Here is a 6,000-nt window from a genome sequence, read left to right as displayed (position 1 = left end):
TGTTCATCATTTTTTCTTAAAAAGGCGTGGGTGGGGTAGTGACACTATTATATACATGTATTGACAATGAGATAAGTACATTCAATATTTAGGCCTTTGAGGAAAAAAACCCCCAGATTTCTCAGTGCTTTCTCATTTGTTGTGTGCATCTGAACAGGGACATATGATACACACCTCCCAACCTTATTAATATTCAGGGTCATGAACCTAAAGGAGCATTCATTGCATCAGATATTTTCTTTACACAAGGAAAGACAACTCAAGATTTTTTTAAATTGTATAGTCAGTTTCTTTTATCAATTTATATGATATACATTTAAAATGTGATAAAATTGGGACCAAAAAAAAGAGAAAAAAAATATTGTGAGATATGTTTTATTTCATCAAGTTCATTTCTGGTCAATTCTTATGTTGAATAAGTAAAACATTAACACACAGTGTATTTTCAGCATGAAATACTGCATAGGTATATGAATGTGTTCACTAAATTTCTGTTTAATAAATACAGGTAAATTGATTTTCAAGTATACCTGATTTCACATAAGCTACATATCTGCAGCTGCTAGTACATGCAAATATTTCTGGGAGGTATCTATCTGCATATTTATATTCAGTTATTAATTTTTTTCTGTTAACTGAATTCAACAAAAATAATTTAAACTGATATGCACACCATTATATATCATGACTCATATTGTAAAAAAGACAAAGTAAACTAACAGCATGCAATCATGTTTGTATTTACAAGAAATTCACTAAGCACTACATGTAGACAGACAATGGAATGTTTAAAAACATATAAGTTGTATATTACAGGCATATGTTATAATAAAGATTATGCTGTTTAAAAATGAAGTAAAAATTTATAAATCTATATTTAGATACCCTTCACAAAATCTCCAAATTTTGACTATTTTTAATAAACAAAATTAAGTGCACATGTACATTCTAAATACTTTTTTTTCCTACTCAAAAAAAATTAAAGTTCCATTTTTTAAAGATAATCAACCTTATAATAAAATTCAGAGTAAATATATTCAAGTGTTTCTTTCTTTACTGATCTGGCTTAAAATACATGTGTAATTACAATATGTAATTCATATAGTTCAAGCATGCAATACCAGTGAGAGCTACATGTAGCTATTACCTCCTTTTTTACAAACATTTTCTATACTGTGATTGAATTAAGAACATCAGTTTTAAGTTATAAATCTTATCTTATTATTTTCTAACCTATGAAGTCACCTGCATGGCACAATGGCAAGAGCGTCTGCTCGAGAGTCATGGGTAAGGAGTTGATCCTTAAATTGCTGGTTCGAAATCCCACAGTTGGACATAGAAATGAGACTGTATATACAAACGTCCTGTTTTGCAGTAGGTGCTAGCACCAAAAAGATCCCTCATTGCTCAATTAGCCATGTGTGCCAAGTAAAGGACAAAATTTGCAGCTCTCCATTGGCAAATGTTGGCATCCCCATATGAGTGAAAAATTCTCAAGAAGAATGTTAAACAACATACAGATAAACTATAGAGTCTTTGAATATGCAAATTCTTTTTTTCTGAGAAAGGGATCCTCAAATGATGTTTAGATATGGTTCATAAGAGTAGAAAAGTACTGCATCACCCCAGCTAGTCTTCATGAATTTAGCAATCATTGTTATATGGCCTGAAAAATATAAAATGTTAATGCATTAACATAAAAGAATATGATTGATATTTTTATAATTCATCATAAATTAATTGAATCAATAAAATAAAGTCACACTTGATATCTTGAAATGCTTATGGGACTGCTGAAAATACTGAGATATCCAAGAGATTCAGGGTAAGATATACAGAAAATAAAATGTCGTTCAAGGGACTTTAAAATGACTTTGATATCTCAGTGTGTTCAAGATATCACTCAGTGTCAAAGATATATACCAAAGTTCAACTCTAAACAGGGTATATAAAATTCATTTACATGTACCGGTATGCCATTTACAGTTGCTAATTCAATCTATCATTGTTCATTAATAATCTGCATGAGAAAGAGATATGCGCAAAATGAGCAAATTAAATTAACAAAAGTAAATCATATATATGCAATTCCATGTGTTTGCAAATCATTCATCCAATTTGTAATACTGTCGTGAACGTCAACATACCCTAGGTAGTCAAAGTTGTTTGATTTTAAGATACTGTTGTTTAACTGTACTTATTCAGATGGCATTGTATTCATTTTAATCTCTTCTTTACTTAAAAGCCAAGAAATAAACCAAATGATTTTTCCAAGATTTACATAGGACTTTCAAGATAAACATTCTGTTTCTAATTATGGCACATCCATTACCCTTGATTCTGGGATTCTGTACTAGGATGTATTCGTTCAAAAAATATGATGTATCGTGGCCCTGATAATCTTGAATAGATTTCATAATAAAAGGATTCAGCCTTAAATATTCCAGAATAAAACTTTGATCCCCCACTGTGGAACTGTGGACCCCCCTACCTTATAGCTATATGATCTGAACAAATCTAAATCTGCTCTTAACTATCTCATAGTGACTAATCATGACCTGCCTATTCTTGAAAAGAATGAAGATTTAAGATTTAATTTTTTGTCTACGAATCACTATCGTTCTCTCTACTTTATTGCTGTACTCTATTTACATCAATAACATATCACGAGTAATCAACATACCTACCTTCTCTTTGGACTTGACATCCTTTCCTTAGATTCTTGTGGTTGAAGCTTTCATCAGATAATTTGTTTTGTTACAGCTGAACTACAAATATGATTAATAAGCTAATATAATCCTCTAAATTTAATTAATCTAAATAACATACAAGCATTTGCAATTATGTGGAAAAAAAACTGAATGAAAAATACAGACAAATATCAATGCACTACATGCAAATCAGAAAAATATGTAATGCAATCATTTACAGTCTGCATAATATGCTGATGTATGTATCAGCATAATTTTCAGTTCATTAAAATTGTTTGCTGAAACAGACAACCAACTGTATTTATAAATTCTCTTTTAATGGATTGGATTTTCTTCTGCCTTTGAACTTACATGTACTGTTATGCAGCATGATGTGAGAATTTTTTCACCCATTCTTTATCATTAAAGTAATTCTGCTGAAAATAGAACAGAATGTGATTAAATCTTTTGAGAATTAAACAAAAACAAAAATACTGATGCATGATTTTCAATTATTAATATTGACCCTTTAATCAACATCTCTCTCTCTCTCTCTCTCACTATATATTACTTTACACAGGATTCTTTTATACATTGATAAACATGTACATGTAGATATTAGAGTAATTGGGCATGCTTAATATTTTTTCTTTGTTTATTCCAATCAGCATGATCAGGATGATAATAATTAAATAATAATGTTGCCTGTTATAGATGTTATAAATTTATCCTTACAATTACATATACAATACTCACAACAGTCAAACCTTGAACTTGCACATCACTGTCTTCAGAGTATATCCTGCAAGAAACATTCATTGCACATTATAATTGATTTGATTTTTTTTTTTTATATTTGCTTTTTTGTTTTATTTTAATGAAATTATAATTTTTGTGTATCTAATACAGTATCATACGCATACATTGAAGACCATTTTTAAATTCAATCAACAAGTCATTCATCAAAAGAAAATTGTATACATGTAAAGATCAGCAAAGCCCATACTTTAAAAGTGGAAAAAATATTTTTCTTGTGTGTATAATTTGTGTGGGCTGGTGCATATCATTAAAAAACAACAAAAAAGGACGAAATGTCTCAATAGCTGACTTTACAATGCAAGGCTAAAAAATAATTGAAGGCCCACATGACTGGGATCAGTGATTTTTTTTTATCTAGGCTAGTACATGATAGGGGGCATCTGTCTTTTGGGTCAGGTCTATGTATAACAAAATACAATTATTATAGTCGAGCTAGTAACTCGACAGGCTTGTTTCAAAGTTCTGTCATTTCGGAATCCTGTTTTGTTTAGATTAATTATTTGTCCAACTGTGTATCACATTAAATAAACAAAATAAAAATATTACATTTATCATGATTATTATTATTACGGTTTTGGGTCAGTCTCTTTTTATTAAAATCTAGTAGCCAGTGGAATAGTAATATTATGATGAGCTGACCAGTAAAATGCCTGAGTGAGCAGTAAAAGAAAATTATTTCTAGCCTGGGTCTACAATGATTTCACATTTGTGCTTCATTATAATACATTTTCTAAATTCAATAATGTTTGTTTATTACCTTATAGGGTCAACTGTGTTATTTTTGTCATACCAGGAAATGGCTGTTCAAAATGTACTCTAACCTGCAATAGACAAACAGAAAAGAAAATTACTTTTCATTTAACACATTGAAATAATTAAACAATATGTAAATAAAATACCTGTATTCTTACAAACAAAAATGCAAAACATCAATGTAAATTATCTTAAACAATATCTTTTCATTACACAGATTGATGCATGAATGCATGTAATTTATTATACCCCCCGCTTGAAAAGCGGGAGGATATATTAAGTAATCGGTATGTCTGTCCGTCTGTTATGCTTTGATGTACCCATCTTTTATCCGCTAATTCCTCTCATACCACTGAGTGATATTTGATGACTTTCACAGAATCTATATTACACATTGCAATTGTGCATCTCCTATTTTAATTTTTGATCCACCACATATTTGGGGTTTCCCAGAGCAAAACATGGACACAGTCATTATATTCATGTAAGAAGCGATGGGTATCATTTAGTGTCAGAGCTCATTGCTCACAGTACCTTTAGTTTTATAATATTCATACTATATTTCAGTAGCTACTTTTGGATGGGCAATACTTTAAATGGGAAAATAGTGGTACACATGTAGAAATATTCAAAAAAGTTTCATAAACTGCATAATTTTATGTGATTGATTGATTGTATATGTTGTTATAATGTCCCTCTCAAGAATTTTTCACTCATATGGAGACGCCACCACTTGCCGGTGGAGGTCAGCTACAAATCCCAAGTCAAAATGAACAGCTGTAATTTAGCTGTTAATTAACCTTCCCAGTTCACATTAACAGCTGTTCTTTAGCTGTTCCTTAGCATTCCAGTTCACTCACTTTATGCAATTTCGTAATTTGCATACACACATTCCAATAGCAGTTAACAGCAGTTATTTAGCATTCCCAGTTCTTTAGCTGTCGTATAGGCCGAAATATTTTAATGAGCTCTGTGAAAACAGACTTTTCAGTATGAATATTAATGAGAACTGCTTCAAAAACTGCTGTAAGCTATTTAATATTCAGGAGAACTGCTAACAAGTATTTCCTTATATGGACATCCCAGTGACTTAAAACTGCTAAGAACTGCTGTAAAACTGCTAGGAACTGCTACATAATGCATACATACATGATTATTTACAACACCATCAACAATGTGTATAATTATATACAATTTATTATATTATTAAGAGCAACACTTTTAAATGAAAGAAAATGTACACATTATGTTCATAACCAATGCATTGGATCCTAATTCCTATCTGTTGACAAACATACAGAACAGCATATGGAGAAAGTTTAAACTCTTCAGCCACAAATTTAATAATTTATCATAAAAAAATATAAGAATGTGGCATTTTTAGATAATAAATAAAACAGAAATCTATTCAAGTGGTAGTAAAAAGTACAACACTATCAGGTATTGGAACACAGTAATATAGAATATTTACTAAGAATATTAAGACTTTTTATATCAATCTTGATTAGTACATTACACATACTTTACAATATTTGTATTAATAAAAGCTACAATTTTAAATCTTTAATAGGAACATCTTATGGTATTGGTCTTTGCCACTCTCTACCTGCGTTCCTGATTCATTTCTCACAATTCAATTAATATCCCAGGGCTTTCTTCACATCCATCTGTCCAATGAAAAATTTTCTCCACTTCTTCATTACTTGTAAGGTCACTGCATGTTTAATGTTTGCCAGCT

The 6,000-nt window shown here is 30.4% G+C and overlaps 1 long non-coding RNA gene across 4 annotated transcripts; it reads right to left on the bottom strand.

Moving 5' to 3' along the window:
- Positions 1-388: 388 nt before the first annotated feature.
- On the bottom strand, positions 389-4,470 carry LOC134262192 (uncharacterized). 4 transcript variants are annotated; one of them, XR_009990973.1, is made up of 6 exons: positions 4,300-4,470; positions 3,447-3,492; positions 3,063-3,124; positions 2,688-2,768; positions 1,964-2,020; positions 389-1,666 (listed from the first exon to the last, which is right to left on the bottom strand). It is a non-coding gene; the product is annotated as an uncharacterized LOC134262192 (long non-coding RNA). The 4 variants fall into 4 exon arrangements; XR_009990971.1 differs by having other exon boundaries at positions 3,063-3,127; positions 4,300-4,469; XR_009990972.1 differs by lacking the exon at positions 4,300-4,470 and adding an exon at positions 4,267-4,293 and having other exon boundaries at positions 3,063-3,127.
- Between the last annotated feature and the right edge of the window lie 1,530 nt (positions 4,471-6,000).

This window comes from Saccostrea cucullata, unplaced genomic scaffold, assembly GCF_032062105.1.
Source record: "Saccostrea cucullata isolate Sc308-1 unplaced genomic scaffold, CSIRO_AGI_Scuc_v1 ctg6140, whole genome shotgun sequence".
Taxonomy (NCBI): domain Eukaryota; kingdom Metazoa; phylum Mollusca; class Bivalvia; order Ostreida; family Ostreidae; genus Saccostrea; species Saccostrea cuccullata.
Note: the sequence above shows the minus strand (reverse complement) of the source record. Positions and strands in the feature narration are given on the sequence as shown.